The sequence below is a fragment of the Ursus arctos genome, unplaced genomic scaffold (genome assembly GCF_023065955.2).
Source record: "Ursus arctos isolate Adak ecotype North America unplaced genomic scaffold, UrsArc2.0 scaffold_9, whole genome shotgun sequence".
Classification (NCBI taxonomy): Eukaryota; Metazoa; Chordata; class Mammalia; order Carnivora; family Ursidae; genus Ursus; species Ursus arctos.
In genome coordinates this window covers 21,805,054-21,823,397 of record NW_026623111.1, presented here as the reverse complement: position 1 = coordinate 21,823,397, position 18,344 = coordinate 21,805,054, and positions in this window count along the sequence as shown.

Here is an 18,344-nt window from a genome sequence, read left to right as displayed (position 1 = left end):
GCAGCCTTACCTCATGGCACCCTCCATGCTTTCAGGGGGGAGATTTGAGGCTGTTATTGAGTTTAGAATTTTATTTTCAGAAATAAAAAGCCTTTTGTAATAAACAAGAGATTCTTTTCTTTTCTCTTTATCCCATAATTTAAACTGAGAAGTAATCTTAAAAGTTCACTGGTGAGACTTTGCTCATATGATCTGGAAAATTGAATTTTTGATCAAAACTTACATATGTCACAATAAAGAAATAATACATTTATAAAAAATGTGTAACTTACTTGACATAAATATGTCATAAGTCATTTTTGCAGAAAATTCAGTGATATATATTTTGTATACAGAATATGTCATAATATAGAAAAAGCATTAAACTTCTGTAATCCATTACCAGTTGTTTCATCTAATAGCGGGGTCTTCAAATAATGAAGATAAATCACTCATATATTAACTAAATTGTTTCATACTGAAAGATTCTAGAAAATGAAGCTTATCGTATGGACGCATCCATTATTTAATGTTATCATGACAACCTTGCCATAGCAGTGTTGAGGAGGGAACATTTTTCTCCACATTTTTTCTCACTGTTTAGTAATTTAGTGTTACCCATATGATGGTGTCACTCAGTGTTATCCTCTTTCAAAAAAATCTGCAATTTGACCCCAACCAACTTGACCAGTTTTATTTACCTGACTTCACTTCAGCCACTCACTCTGAGTCATAGACCAGGCTCTATGCATGTGACCATAACCTCTCTGCTTTATGCCACGTTAATAGAATAATTAAGATAACATAAAAATATATTAATAAATTCTATTTGTCAGGTTATTTTTGCCATCATTTATAATCTGTGTAACAAGGTAATAATATAATCCCATCACATGACCCTCTAAACAATAATTAGCTTTATAATATTATGTTTGACACTTTCAAAATATTTCTAGAATAAATTTTTAGAAAGTAATAAAAATCAGTGATTTTACTGAAGTGTCAATCATTTAAATGAATATAACTCATCTAAAGAAACATGGATTTCAGATGAATCTGTGAGGTCTGCTTTTTCTCACCTTCTCAAGTCTGACTAGCTTTTACTTTCCTCAGTACAACATTTCAGCGCTGGGGAAAAAAGGGACTCATTGTTTTAAAGACAGTGTGTTTTTCATGAATAAGTTCGTTAGACATTTTGAAATACGGTAAAAGTAGTAAGTGGAATGCTCATGATTGTCTAATCATCTTAATTATGTGAATATTCTTCTGATACAGCTCTATCAATATACTTGTTGAAGACCTCCATTTACTGCCCCCATCACTCCGTTTGTGTGTGCTCATGGGAAAGTTCTTATTAAAACTAATTTGTTTTATGCACTGACAATCATGTTTAAAAGTCAGCAGGAAATATAAATCATCCAATTATTCCTATTGAGGAAACAGCATGTAAGTGTTGATAGATTTAGAATGATGATTTGTGCAGCTTTGCATTCGCGTGCAGTGTGAGGGACTTTGACAACTTGATTCCCATTTGAATCCGCTGTTCTTCCCTTTGTTCTTAGATTATTTATTCCTACACACTCCAAAGTACACAGGATGGTGGGTAGAAAATACAGGAAGAAAAAAAAAAACAGACCTTCTTGTAGAAAGGTATCTGCTGTTGAAACAGACGAGGTTATCAATCTGGAGTAATTATCATTGTCTTTTTAAAATCAATGTCAACTAAGCCACTTTCTGTGTCAGAGTTCTCCCTGATCGAATTTATTAGAGATGTTACAGTACACAACATAATGATCATCCCCTTAATTGAAACAGCCGGAAACCAAAAACCATACTTCCCCACCCTCTGACACAGACATCAGGGGAAAACTGCTCATTAAAAATCAGGGGAAGTGGATGGAAATTGGTGTCATTCTCTGAAAAGTTGAAAACTCAATGTGGTACACAACTTAGAGACGTTTAATAAAGCACCGTTGAAGACAGTGCTGCCGTGGCTTTGAAATGCAACATTATTTTCTGTGTCGTCTTAATGTTAGTCTTTGATGATGAATAAAGAAAACAGCCAATTTAAAACTCAGGGATGTCCTTCGAGAACAGAGAAAGCTGAATGGCACACTGAGAGCAAATTAGAAGAAAGTAAATGTCACTGTAATCCTCCACATGGTTTAGAGAACTTTCTCAGTAGCCTTGTACTATTACTGCTGGGAACGGGGGTTAAACTGGCCCAAAATTGTACCAAAGAAGTTGGGCACAACACATTTATTTCTTAAAAAACTATACTCTATGTTCTAGTTTTATTCAAAGCTACTGAACATAGAAGAAGAATGTTTCTATTCACTGATTAAATTCTGTCCTTAACAAAGCAGAGACAAACTCTTGGTATAAAACTTGTATATTGGCACACAGATTCAGACTATCCATAGACTAAGACAAGAAAGCCTCTCTCTACAAGGCTTTCAGAGTGTCTCACTCTGTCCCTATTCTGGCCATGACCCTTGCTTACCACAGAGTTAGCAGATCATGGAACCAAGAGGGTATGGCCATTCAGAGCCTACATGCTTCCCTTTCTTGCTCCAGTACCCAGGACTTTGCATGTCTTGACCGAACAGCCTTCTACCTTCTTCAGCTAATTCTATGGGCATCCTCCCCAGCTCCATCCTCCCAAGGGCACATGATGTACCTGGTGGCCGCACACCTGCAAGAGTGGTTAAGGGGTGTTTGTTTCTCTGGGGTTGTGACTGAACGTTGAATACATAAACTAGGGCATTTACATGGGCTCATGAAATACCCTTCACAGGGTATTTCCAGAAATGGAAAGTAGTAAGAAAAGAGAGGTGGAACCTTGAGCCAGAGAATGGGGGCCAGCTTCCCTTGTATCACCATTTTCCATGTGAACATCTACCTAAACTTGCACTTTGGTTTTGAGATTGCTATTGACATATATTTATCAGAGCGAGATGAATCATTAGTTTTTAATAGCTGCTTACCTTGATTTACAGCTTTAAATAATTTAGACTTATAGTATGTGGACCCCATTTATAATCTTTCTTCAGGACCTACAGAGGTGAACATTGAATCTTTTTGGGCTACTGAGTTTTCCCCCTACCTCAATTTCGAAGACAATTCTCTTTATAGTCCTTGCATATATTTTAAATATAAATTCCTTTCTCTCCCTCCTCATCCAGAACACTACCTCAAAATATTGTTATTGAAATTGCATCCTATCACTTCTCTATTTACATGTAAACAATATGATTATTAACATTTTCTTAAAATTTTCAAACAGATGGGGAAAATGATGATTACTATAGCTCAATATCCATTCCTCTCTGACCCCAGCTGTTCTCAGTTAAAGACAAGCATGATCCCCAAAGCCAGACTCATCCATCAAGTTAAGACACCAATTATCAATTGCTTACTTTTTTGTTTTGTTTCATTTCCTGTCAGTCCATAGTTAACCATACTATTTGTTGAAATACTTATTTTGTTATCATCGGGGCATATTAGAACCTTACTATCTGGAAGATTCTGGAAATCATGTTCAGGTTCTGTAACCTGGTTTGATTCCTGAGCCTTTATGTGCTCACCATGTCTGCCTGGTTCTGCTAGAGTAACTGGGATTCTGGCTTGTCTAATATCCTGATGTTTTAATTGTCTGCTCACATTGTTTCACTGCCTAAAATATAAATCACTTGATTAGAGTCATGGTACATTTTGTCATAGTTTTGGTCCTCTGGAAATAAAAGCTGAAAGAGAGTTTGAAGCGTAGGATGTTTATTAGGGATCAGCACTTTCAAAAGGTTAGAAAAAGAAAACAAGATTTGTGAGAGGAAGAAATCAGACTTCTATGAAGACCCAACAAAGACTCAATCAACTTAATGGAAGACATTGCCCATCTGAGTTTTCTTACAGCCAAACAAAATAACTAGGCCTCTGTACCTGTGCTTTACTCAATCACCTAAGGTGGGTTGGGAGGTACTACCTGTGTTAATACAAATGTTGTGGTACTGGAAATAATCTTGAAAAATGATTAAGAAATTGGCAAATGGGAAAATATTTGTAGATTGAAGAAACAAGGTATGTTAATGTGACATAAAGAAAACTGACATAAATAGAAAATAGACCATTGTTTAATGTTGGTGATATGTAATGTATCATAATGAAATGTGATAAAGAAGGTTAAAGAGTGAACAGCAGCTCAACCTGATAATACAAGCATTTCCTAGGTTCTTTCTATATGTTAGTCATTGTTTTAAGGGCTTCACATAAAATAATTTAAAACAGTACTACTATAGGGAAAGTGAGATAATTTATGTAAATTATTTATATCTGGGCAAGTATTCTATTTATTTTTTTCAAGATTTTATTTTATTTATTTGACAGAGAGACAGTGAGAGAGGGAACACAAGCAGGGGCAGTGGGAGAGGGAGAGGCAGGCTCAGGGAGTCTGATGCAGGGCTGGATCCCATGACCTTGGGATCATGACCTGAGCTGAAGGCAGATGCTTAACGACTGAGCCACCCAGACACCCCAACTGGGCAAGTATTCTAGACAAGAATATTCATTAAAAGCTTGGAACATCATGTGAAAGAGGACTAAGTGAAAGAACAGAAATATGAATAGTCTATCCTTATTTTCATAAATTCATAACTCATACTTTATGATCGAAACAAAAAAATTAAAACCATATGATACTCAAGAAATGATATTTAAAGGGGGGTAAGGTAAAGGCACACAAACCAATGTGTGGTTTCTGCACTTCACTCAAAGTAGTAAAATGTTGATGCCAATAGATTGTTATATCACACGCATGTACTGTAATACTCAGAGCAACAAATACAAAAACAAACAAACAAAAAACTTCAAAGATATACATTCACAAATACTATAAATACATCAAGCTGCAGTCTTTGAAGTATTCTACTAAACCACAGGAAGGCAAGAAATAAAAACCAGAGGAATAAGAACCAGAGGAACGAAACTGAAAACAAATGATAAATGGCATACTTAGATGCTAACATGTTACCAATTATCTTAAATGTAAACTGTGTAAATACATCAACCAAAAGACAGAGATTGTGAGAATAAAAAAACAAAGGTTAGGGGACAAGTATATGTTGCTTAGAAGAAATTAATTTCAAATTCATTGATATAAATAGATTGAAAGTAAAATATGGGGAAAATATACCATGGAAACATTAACCCAAGAATAGTAGGAGTAGCCATATTTAATATCTGATTAAATAAAACACAGAATAAAGGAAATGACTAGAGCAAGTATCCTTGCCTTGTTCTTGATCTTAAAGGAAAGACAGTCTTTCACCATTAAATGTAATATTAGCTATAGCTTATTGTAGATGCTCTTTATCAAGTTAAGAATATTTCCCTGTAATGGTATAGTAAAAAATGCTGAAAATATTTATCATAATGTGTATTGAATTTTGCTAAATGCTTTTACTCGATTATTTTACAGAATTGTATGGTTTTTTTTGTTCTTTAGCCTGCTGTTGTTATTAATTGAATAGATTGATGTTTAAATGTTGAATCACCTTTGCATTTCTAGAATAAATCCCAATTAACCGTGGTATAAAATTCTTTTAATTTATTACTGAACTGTATTTGCTAATATATTGTTAATAGTTTTTGTGCCTACATTTTTGGTAAATATTAGTCTGTACTTGTTTTTTGTTTCTTTGTTTTTGTACTTCTTTGACTGTTTTCTTTTATTTAAATTCAATTAGCCAAGGTACAGTACATCATCAGTTTTTGATATAATGTTCAATGATTCCTCAGTTCAGTATAACACTCAGTGCTCATCACATCACACTGGCCCTCCTTAATACCCATCACCTGGTTATCCCATCCCCCCAAACCCTCCCTTCTATAACCCTCATTTTGGTTCCTGGAGTCCAGAGTCTCTCATGGTTTGTATCCCTCTCTGATTTCTTCCCATTCAGTTTTCCCTTCCTTCCCTTGTGGTCTTCCAAGCTATTCCTTATGTTCCACATATGAGCGAAACTATATGATAATTGTATTTCTCTGCTTGACTTACTTCACTTAGCATAATCCCCTCCAGTTCCATCCATGCTGATACAAATGGTGGGTATTCATCCTTTCTGATGGCTGAATAATATTCCATTGTATATATGAACCACATCTTCTTTATCCATTCATCTGTGGAAGGGCATCTCGGCTCCTTCCACAGTTTGGCTATTGTGGCCGTTGCTTTTATGAACATTGGAGTGCATGTGCCCCTCCTTTTCACTGTGTCTGTATCTTTGGGGTAAATACCTAGTAGCACAATTCCTGGCTCATAAGGTAGCTTTATTTTTAACTTTTTGAGGAACCTCCATACTTTTCCAAAGTGGGTGTACCAGCTTGCATTCCCACCAACAGTGTCAGAGGGTTCCCCTTTCTCCACATCCTCGCCAAATTGTTGTTTCCTGTCTTGTTAATTTTTGCCATTCTACCTGGTGTAAAGTGGTATCTCATGTGGTTTTGATTTGTATTTCCCTGATGGTTAGTGATGTTGAACATTTTTTCATGTGTCTATTAGCCATTTGTATGTCTTCTTTGGAGCAGTGTCTGTTCATGTCTTCTGCCCATTTATTAACTGGATTATTTGTGATCTCATTACTCTTATTTACATGATCCTGGAAGTTCTACCCACTATAATAAGACAAGAAAAGGAAACAGAAGGCATACTGATAAGAAAGGACTAAACCATCTCTGCTTAGATGGCTTAAATATCTATGTAAAAATCCAAAGAAATGCAAAACAAACAAAAACTCCTAAAATAATAAATGAGCTAAGAAAGCTTGCAGGATACAAAGTCAACACACTAAGATTTATTGCATTTCTACTTAGTAGCAATGAACAGATGAAAACTGAAATTGAAACACAAAACTATTTACAATCACTCTAGAGAAATTAAATATGTAAGTATTTACTTAACAAAACATGTATAGGATCTGTATGCTGAAAATTGGAAATGCCAGTGAAAGAAATAAAAGAAAACCTAAACAGAAAGACGGTGTGGTCATGAATGGAAAAAACCAACAGTAAAAAGAAAAAAGAAGAAAGAAAAGAAAGAAAGAAAGAAAGAAAGAAAGAAAGAAAGAAAGAAAGAGAGAGAGAGAGAGAGAAAGAAAGAAAGAAAGAAAGAAAGAAAGAAAGAAAGAAAGAAAGAAAGAAAACTTCAATTCTCTCAAAGTAAGTCTATGATTTAGAGCAATCCCTGTCAATATCCTACACAGATTATTTGTAGAGATAGAAAACTTTATTCTAAAACTTACATGGAAAGACACAAGCCTTAGAATATCTACAACTATCTTGATAAAGAAGAATGAAGTGTATGGAATCACTCTACACAATCTTAAGGCTTACTAGAAAGCTATAATAATCAAGTGGTTATGATATTACCAGAGGAATAGATACATATATCAATAAGAATAGAGAACCCAGAGACAGCCTTATAAAAATATACCAAATTGATTTTTGACAGAGGTCCAAAAGCAATTCAAAGAAGGAAGGATAGACTTTCCATCATATGATGCTGGAGTAACTGGATGTTCATAAACAAAAAAATTAATGTTGATTTAAATATCACACCTTATCCAAAAATCAACTCAAAGTTGATCACAGATTAAAGCTGAAAATGTAAAGCCATAAAGCTTTATTTAAAAACATAGGATGTGATCTTTAGAATCTAGAACTAGGCAAAGCGTTATTAGACTTGACATGAAAAGCACTATTCATAAAAAAGAAAATTCATAAATTGGATATTATCAAAATTAAAAGCTTTGTTCTGTAAATCCCATACAAAGAGCATGAAAATATAAACACCAGATGGGTGTTTGCAACTGTATATGTGTCACAAGACTGTACCCAAAATATATAAGGAAACCTTCAAATCTTGATAATAAATATATAAAACAATCCAAATAAAAATATGGGAGAAAGGCATGCACAGATACTTTACTGAAGATAATATACCCATATCAAATAAACATATGAAAAGATGTTCAACATCATTAACCATTAGGAAAATGCAAATTAATAGCACAATGAGATATCACTACACATGATCAGAATGGCAAAAAATAAATTTTAGATAGAGACAATAACAAATTCTGGTAAGAATTTCAAGAAACTAGACCATTCGTGCATTGCTGGTAAAAATGTGAAAATTTACAGCTACTCTAAAAAACTGTTGACACTTTATTAAAAAAAAAAAAAGATATGAAGAAAGAAATAAGGAAGGAAACCTGGCTGGCAAGAAGGAAGGAAAGGAAAGGGAAGGGAAGGGAAGGGAAGGGAAGGGAAGAAAGGAAGAAAGGAAGAAAGGAAGAAAGGAAGAAAGGAAGAAAGGAAGAAAGGAAGAAAGGAAGAAAGGAAGAAAGGAAGAAAGGAAGAAAGGAAGAAAGGAAGAAAGGAAGAAAGAAAGAAAGAAAGAAAGAAAGAAAGAAAGAAAGAAAGAAAGAAAAGAAGGAAAGGAAAGGAAAGGAAAGGAAAGGAAAGGAAAGGAAAGATGGAAAGGAGGAAGGGAGGGAGGGAGGGAGGCAGGGTAGGAAGGAGGAGAAGGAAAGAAGGAAGGAAGGGAGGGAAGGAGGGAGGGAGGCAGGGTAGGAAGGAGGAGAAGGAAAGAAGGAAGAGAGGGAGGGAGGAAGGAAGGTAAGGAGGGAGGGAGGGAGGAAGATTTATAAAATCTAGGTACTGAACTTTAAGGAAATGGAAATTCACGTTTATATGAAAATTTGTACACAATTGTTCATCAAAGTTTTATTCATAGTAGCCCAAATCTGAAATCAACCTAGCCATCCTTCAACAGATGAATAGTTAATAATGCTATGGCACATGAACACCATGAAATACTACTCAGTCATAAAATAATTAAACTTTGCATACACATCAATTTGGATGAGATTCCAGAGAATTGTATAAGGGCTGGAGAGGTAGATGTGATTATAAAAGGACGAAAGGAAGCATACTCATAGTGATGGAGCCAGCCAGTATCCTGATCATAGTAACAGACACATGAATCCATACATTTAGTAAAATTATATAGAACTAAACACACACACAGACACACACAATCTTTTTTTTTTTTTTTTTTAGGATTTACAATTTATATCTCCCTCTTAGGAATTTAAAAATGAACACTAACATTAATCCCTGTAAGTGCCTAGATGAAAGAAATGTTTAGTTTTTATAAATTCAGTATCCAATTTTGCACTAAAAATATTCTCTTAACATGTATTGATTATATTTTGTGTTCTTTTTTTTTTTTTTAAGATTTTATTTATTTATTTGACAGAGAGAGACAGCCAGCGAGAGAAGGAACACAAGCAGGGGGAGAAGGAGAGGAAGAAGCAGGCTCCCAGTGGAGAAGCCCAATGTGGGGCTCGATCCCAGAACTTCAGGATCACGCCCTGAGCCTAAGGCAGACGCTTAATGACTGCACCACCCAGGCGCCCCAATTATATTTTGTGTTCTTGACACTCATTTCTTTTGTGCTAAGAAATACAAGTTTAACCAGTTAGGGGAAATGGTTATCTAGGCTGTCCTGGAAAACCTGGTCACTCATCTCATGAATTTATACCCACCCCTCTCACTTTGAATTGATTTCTTTGCTTAATCTTCCATAGGTGAAGGGATATACAGTTACTTCTCAGAACTTCATATTCTTCCATAGTTAGAACTTCATATCCCTTCAAAACCAGAAATGGAGTAATGAAAATGCTCATAGACGCCATCTTGCAAATTTGCAATTGCTTTAGTTTCAATGGGAAGTTTTATTGAAATAATGATAGATTCACATGCAATAGTAAGAAATAATAATCTCATACACACCTTACTTACATCGCTTTGTAAAACTCTTGTATAATGCCACAACCGAAGTACCAAAGATTTGTCACTTATACAATCTACCAATGTATTATTTCCTTAGTTTGTCTTGTACTCATTTCCGTGTGTGTGTATGCATGCATGCAGCACTTTTTAGGACTGGTATTCTCCGGAATATATTTTTGCAAGGGTTGGTTTAAGTCAGAGTTGGCCAGAATAATTTCCAAGATAACTTTACCATACATTATATTTCAATTATCCAAGTAACTGCCATTATCTCTTACTGGTCACATAAAATATTTGTAGTCATTCTTTTTTGTTTGTTTTATGAAGATCTACCAAAAACAACAACAACAACAATACATGTTGTTTTAACAACAATTAGAAACATTGAGTACCAGAAATTCTGTAAGTATGCTTTAATTTATTTTTCTATTAATAAATAGATATTGTAGTTGGTTGGGGAGGTCAACAATTAAATTCAAATACAAACTAATTTCTGACACAATCCAAATAAGAGAAACTCACAGTACCCTATGTACGAGACATTATTTTTGCACTTCAGCATGCTCTTATATTTTTATTTAAATTTGATAATTCATGATATTGAAATGCCTTTGTGATCTGGAGCAATTCACTAAAACCATGATTCCCTGAGGTCATCTTGTTCTGCGCACATTGTTATTTATTCTTATTTCACTGCAGCGATTTGACTTAGCATAATGCTGATCTGACTCTATTTTTGACACTGAATTTTATTGCAGGCATGTGTCAGCTTATTCCTGGAGTGGTTATACATAAGCCCATCTCAAATATTCACTGTCCTATTTTGTGGTCTTTTTTCAGGCAACGCTTCCATTGAGAGCAATGGCCCTGACTTAGCTCTTTTGGTGTCTCACCAATCAGGATGCAAGTTACATTTCTGGTGGAATGAACTATTCAAGCAAATACATTCCCATGAACAGAGCAAAGCTGAAGGTTCATTAATATTCAGGCCTGCTGCAGATGAGAGGCTTCTCTTAAGTAAGCACATTAATCTTACCTTTTCTTGTACGATGTTTTACTAAGTGACCCAAGCCAGATGCCTTCATGTAGCTTTCTCAGTTTTAGGGCTCTAAAGTTGCAATGCAGCGACACAGAGTTATTCCCGCACCCCCCACCCCCACCAAATCCAGTGCTCTCAATTGCTTCTTTATCCCCAACCAACGTTCAATCATCATTCATATGCAATTTAACATTATTTTTAGCATAGAACTTAGGGACAAATGTGTAACTTGTGTTCAAAGTTGATGTTTATCTTTGTCCTCAAACAACTAATAAATTTTTCATTAGCCTTTCTGAAAATTCAGAAATTCAGGATTTCTTCTGAAAGTTGCCATCTGTATAGATTGATTTATAAAGAAATACCAAGGAAGGATCCTATTAAGTTACATTATTTTATTTCCCGGGATTAATTCCTTATTCTTCACAACTCGGTATCTACTAACTTCTCTTTTAAAACATAGTAATCAATATTAATAAATCAGAGTATTTATTCTTACATCAAATAAAATTAGCTAGGTGAACTATCACCAAATCCTCACAGTACCCTCAGAGTAGTAAAAGTTAATGTAGGTTCTTGCAGGATGCACAAAACCTACCTCAGGAATTTTTGGGAACACCTCCAAGTATAGGTAATCATTGTCTGGATTGAAATTGAGATACAATGTGAGCCTATGTGGCTTTGTATTGATGAAATAGGCCACACGTCAAGGTTATTGCAAAGAAAGTGTGGTGATTAAAAAAAAAAAAAAAGATGAAAGTCACAAGAACAGATGCAATGAGCTGGGTTTTTTTCCAGGTAAGTAACTTTAGATTGATTATTCTGGAGTGAATACCAGTGAGGTGTTGTAGAATTATTCTCCCAATCTATGGACACCATCATGTACCTATCATGTCTACTAAATTCCTCATGTTTACAACACACTCCTATAGTTTTGATTTGCCTTAACCCCCATAACAATGCAGAGTAGTATATGTATTGAACACCCTATTTTTAAAATGAAGAAACGTAAAAGTTCTGTCACTATCACATGCCAGGTCAAATCAGAGAGTCAACCTAGCATCATGTATCAGCCATAGTTGGCATACAATATATTTTTTTTTGTTTCTCATTTCTGATTTCTGATACGTATACATCTAATGATTTTTTTTTTCCTTCCGTAAACCTGCTTTCTCCATCTTATCACTTAAATTAGAACAGTACAGGAATAATGGATTCTTCTAGCAGTGTTCAAAAACTTCAGGTAGCCAGAGGTTCCAAGGTAGGAAAAAACTGGAATACTGTTACGTGTAAAAACACGGGATGGAACTAGAGATCGTTATGCTAAGTGAAATAAGTCGGTCAGAGAAAGACAAATACCATATGATCTCACTCGTAAGTGGAATTTAAGAAAGAAAACAGATGAACATATGGGAAGGGGGAAAAGAAAAAAAGGAGAGAGGGAAACAAGCCATGAGAGACTCAGAGATAGAGAATAAACTGAAGGTTGATAGAGGGAGGTAGACGGGCGGGGGGCGGGGAGGAATGGGTGATGGGGATTAAGGAGGGCACCTGTTCCGGTGAGCACTGGGTGTTGGATGAAAGTGATGAATCACTGACTTCTACTCCAGAAACCAATATTGCACTGTATGTTAACCAACAAAATTAAAAAAGAAAAACAAACAAACCACACCTGACGAAATGGAGGAGTGGCCCATTAGACAGTGATTTGATGGAAAAAACCAGGAATTTCAATGAAAAGTGAAAAAATAGGAGGAAGTGAGGAATTTCAAGAAACTGGAAAATTTCAGGAGGACTAGAGAAGCTTTTAAAGCCAGAGAGAAACTAACAGACCAGTAAGAAAAATAAATTATAACGGCCATGTGTTGTCCATTTACCTATTGTCTTAGCTTCTAAGTCACCCTTTCAGTACATTTGCCAAACTCTGTGATACTGTTCACACTGTACCAACCGTGATTCTTCTGTGTGAACTGGCACTTCGTAGAGTCAGCCAGTAGAAGGCACTGACTGAAAAGATGAAAGAGGCAGAGGAAAGAAGGGACTTTTGTCTCTCAAAAATCCTGCTGCTCCTCGCAGGATCCCCTAAAAATGGCAATGGTTCATCCCAGTCACAGCAATCCATTAAAGCATTCTCAGTCTGTTCCAGCCTCAGGCTTCCTCAGGCCTTCCAGAACCAGTCATGAGACATGCTCTCAGAGGTACTAGGAGCAGCCAGATAACACCCTCCCCCCATCGGAGTCTGGAGGGGCACCAGCCATGTGAGGCTCCTTTCTGAGCTTCTGTGTTCTTATCCCTGTCTCCTGCATCCCTAGAGAGGACGGCTATTTCATGCAGTCATTATCTCTGAATTCCTGAATGTTCCCTTTATGTATTCAGGTGTCAGAGCTGTGTAACAAGTTCCTGCATTGAAGTATTTCTGTTGAAATAACTAATATGGTTTTCATTCCCTCACTGGGTCCTGACAAAAACAAGGATATTCTGAGAAAAGGCATTACAAATATAAAAATAAAATTCTTGGAGTATAAGCAATTTTTCTTCAACTAGTATATCCCTATTTCTAGGCATTGGTAAATCATGTTTGTCCTTATCTCAGATTGAGAATTTTACGTCTTTTCTGAGCATGTCCGTGAGAGAATTGGAATTTATAAGTTAGTCCAAAGCCACCCGTTTGGCTGTTAGTCTTAATCTACCTTTGGAATGTATAGGCCTAGTATAGGATTACCAGAAAAGAGACCTTTTATGCTTGGAAATGGGGATGATCTGGGGCTGATAGCTAGCTGGCTGGTGTATGCTTGTGTTTATGTCTCCTCATACATCTAATTTAGTAAAATCGTATATAATCCAAGTAGGGGTGCATTAGAAAAATAACTCACATAAAATTTGGAATATAAAAGTAAACCTTACAGTATAGAGCGGTTTTTTCAAAGTTCTTTATCATGACTTGTTGCTAATATTAAAGTCATTGCTATAGCGATGCTAAAATTGAACTTCATGCTTCCAAAAAATTGAGTCAAATGCTCTTAGGTAATTAATTTTATCATATTCTGAAACATCAAGATTTCAACAATTTAAAAACCATTTGTTGGCATGGAAACATGAACTTAATTAAAACTGGATTAAACTAATTAACCTGAAACATATTGTACTACTGAGTGTTTGATTTAGAATACTTTGGAAGAAAAAGAACATTTTTCATAATCATTTTAGGTCTTTTATCTAATGGAAGTGTTTAGGTTTTATAATGGACCTATACATGCGCTAATGTGTCAAATGACTGTTTTCACGGCGAGAAGATGGTTATGAAGAACATTTCCATAATTAAAATGCCAATTTTCTTGTGGGAATGCAGAGAGCAGACATTTTATGAGTATTGTTTATTGTCCTTGCTTAACCATGGCATCCAGAAAATTTAAGAAAAATAACCACGGCATTATCCTTTATTTTATCCTTCGTATTTTGTCCCAATGGACTAAGATTTGTGTCACATTGATGAGGGAGATCACAACAGGATGAACCAAAAAATAAAACATGGGTTAGAGTAGGGAAGCTAAAAAGTTTGTAGTAGTGATACGGTAATTTCTGTATTTTAAGAATGAATTTTTTTTTTTTTTTTTTTTTTTTTTTTTTTTTTGCAGAAAAGAAGCCCATAAGTGCATAGGTGGTATTCACTGAATATATTTTAGATTATCTTATAGTTTTTAAATTAAAAGCTTGTTTTGGAGGCCTTCATGTTCATTTTATACATGGTACGTACTGTGTAGTAAGCTCAACCTTGGACTATTTAAATAGATCCATTGGAGATGCCTTGCTGTCTGTCAACCATATGCACATTATCCATTCTTCCAGTAAAAACAGAATCCTCTCTGAGCCTCTGTGCCCTGAGGGGGCTGATCGCTATCCTAGCTCTAAGGCTTCAGTGGAGTCTCTGTAATAAGCCCACTTGGCTAGGCTGAACTACATTTCCCAGCATTCTCTTTATTGGATCTTTCTAGTTCCAGCAGCCACATGGGAAATTCTTGGGAGATTTGGAAGTCGGAAATGAAGCAGCAACCGTTGTACAGCTCACTCATATTCCTGTTGATCAGCTGATTCACTTCTTCAGGTTGAAACAGCATTAAGTTTGCAACTGCTCAAACTTTTCCTGGATTCTTCTACAGTTTCTCTGACTCCTGGGCCACTGGTTGTGTGTGTGTGTGTGTGTGTGTGTGTGTGTGTGTTTATCACAGTGAGGAAGACCCTGGCTTCTACAGGATACCCACGTACCAAACGTGTTGGATCCTTTGCCACACATACTAGTGGGCCCAATGTAGAAAGATATTTCCATCAGGTGCCCATCCTGTGACCTGACACCACTGGAACAGCAGAAGTCTAATGTCAAAAAGACAGATATTTGAGGGTGGGGGACTGGGGCTGTTGTTGCTGTGCTTTGCTTTCCTTTGTATTAGGGGTCTGACTACAGAGGGTAGTTTGTCCATTTCACTGTCAATAACACAACATCCTCCCCTCTGCTCTCACTTTCCCAGGGACTCCACCTCTTAGTGTCCCAATCAGGCTGTGTCACAAGTGCTCAGAACTCAGTCCGCCATAGCTTGAGGCCCCACCCCCACCCTAGTTTTGCCCAATGTCAATCTAAGTTTCCAACAGATTATCGTGCTCTCCCGCCTTGTCTGCCAGCCCTCAACAAAAGTATCACACTAGCCAGGTTTGGAGGGTGTGGCTGTGCACACACTGCAGGCTACAAGTGCCTGACACAGGGGCCACCCTTCCCACAGAGAGGTCAATGGCCGACTCGGGATTTCTCTCATGGATACCACTTGGTTAGTTTGCAACTTGGCAGCTTCCGAGGTGAAATGTGAAGCTGGGCCCCCGCCTTGGAGACCAAGGAAAGAGGCAGCCAGTCTAGAATGGTAGGTGGCAGGTTTGATAAGCACAGGAACTTACACACCAGGCTTGTCTTGGGGGTTGCAAGATCAGTGGACCTCCACATCCACCCGCCAGGATCATCACAGTCTGCGTAGAGGCCTAACGTGGGTTCAGCCACAGCCGCCTGCAGCGTCCGGAGGACCTCAGCTTCACAATATTCTCTCAAGGCTGTTTCTATGGCTCTCTCGAGTGTGGCTCCCACTGGGGAATGGTGAGCAGAACACATTCCAAGGACAGGAGAGATGGCAGGAGCCTCTGATTGCCCAGGTCCAGCTCCTGGTCAACTGGAGATCACATCCTCTCAATGACCTCTAACAAAACCCCAGAGGAGAGAGGACTGAAACAGGTTTGTTTTGTTTGTTTTTAAAGATTGTATTTATTTATTTGACAGAGAGAGACAGTGAAAGAGGGAACACAAGCAAGGGGAGTGTGAGAGGGAGAAACAGGCTTCTCGCTGAACAGGGAGCCCAATGTGGGGCTCGATCCCAGGACCCTGGGATCATGACCCAAACCGAAGGCAGACGCTTAATGGTTGAGCCACCCAGGCGCCCCTGAAACAGGTTTTAGTCTTTCCGCCTGGGCTCTTGGTTTGTGTTGTGTGCTCTACCTTGCTCTGTGCGTGCACCTAGCCTCCCTCATCGCTTGCCTTCTCATTGCAAGCTCATGGTCCCCAGATGTGAAACAGCTTTACAAAGACTGCCCAACCCACTCCAACAATTGTGCAAGGCCAAATCCCAAATCTCTGGTATATTAGAGATTATTGGTTATGCAGTTATGCTTCCCTGACTGAACCTCAAATGATTTAGGAGCACATGTAACCCAGGCCATAGTCAATGAGCACAGTCGGTTTTGCTAACCTCCATGGCTATTTGCTTAGTGATTGGTGCTTGACTCAGTTTTGTTCAGTTTCATTCTGATAACTTATGTATTAATATTCTTTCCCCTCTATACTAAGATTTCCTATTAATGCAACTGAAAGATAGCTCACTTTGTATTTCCCACATTTCCTTGAGGCGGTATTGTTATGCCCATTACACCCCTGAGGCATGCAGTAACTGAGGCTTAGAAAAAGTAAGTAATTTATCCAAGGTCACATAACCTGTTCCAGTAGGAGTTTGATTTTAACACAGGTCTTTAATTTCAAAGCCAGTTGTATTTAGCATGATTAATTAAGAGATAGGCATGTAATTATCATAATGATCCATTGCTTTCAGGAAGCTCTTCTATAAATATAATGGCAGACATAATTTAAATGTAATTTGGGAAAGTGTTGGACATCTTTAAAAAGCAACTGCATTCTTTTTTTTTTAAAGATTTTATTTATTTATTTGAAAGAGAGAGCAAGCAAAGCAGGGGGAGCAGCAGGCAGAGGGAGAGGGAGAACAAGGCTCCCCACTGACCAGAGAGCACAGCATGGTGCTCAATCCCAGGACCCTGGGATCATGACCTGAGCAGGAGGCAGATGCTTAACCGACTGAGATATCCAGGCGCCCCAAAAGGCAACTGCATTCTATAGGAGATTACCTCCTTCTGTGACAGGGTCTTAGATTGTATTAAGCAATTTTTAGTTTGAAGACATAAATTCTGGCCACATTCTCTGATTTGAGACTGACCATTTTGGGTTTTTTTCTTTATGCCTCACAGCCTATTGATGCTTTGAGGTAAAAATGACTTATTTGAGTTTTCATCAGATTAAGTGAATTGGCCAGTTGTGTTTTGACATTGGAGAAAAATACCCTCAGAGCTTCTTTCAGGGATATTGGTCTTATTTATAGAATTTGATTCGTGTTTTCATTTCCATAATGTTATGTGAACATTTAGTTTCATATTAAAATATCATTTACACATAATTTCCTTATACCAGAGAGTCTATCTAAATTTGCATCAAATTTTATAATCTATGTAAAGTGCATCCCTCGGGACCTACTGGGAAGTGAGTGGAGTGGTGCATCTATGTGTTTCACAGTGAATTTAAGACAAAGGCTACAAAATTTTAGAAAAGAGTGATCATTAGTATTATTTAATAAGTGTTGCATAATTTCAAAGGCCATCCATTCTTCTTTATTTTAATGGAAACTTATTCACAACTGGCATTGTAGAAGGTATCTTAAATGCAGAGAAAATGGAAGCTCCACACTTGCTGTCGATGAGTTCACAGATTAGAAGGAGACATAGACAACACAGCAAACACAAATATTAGTGGTCTGTTCAGAGCGTTCTTAGACCACAAGTTGCTTAACTGGGCTTATGTTAACAAAGTGCTAGAGAAAATGTTGTTTGTGCTGCCTTGAAGGCTAGATAGGAACTAACCAGGCAAAATAAGAGAGATGACCGAAAACAATTCCAAGTAGAAGAAATAACATGCAAATTTCAAAGGTGTAGGAATGATAGGTAGGGAATGGGGGAGAAAGATAATGTGTTTGGAAACACATTTTAAAGATCTTATTTATTTATTTATTACTCACTTATTTACTTATTTACTTACTTGAGGGGGGAGGGGCAGAGGGAGAGGAAGAATCTCAAGCAGACGCCACACTGAGCTCAGAGCCTGACA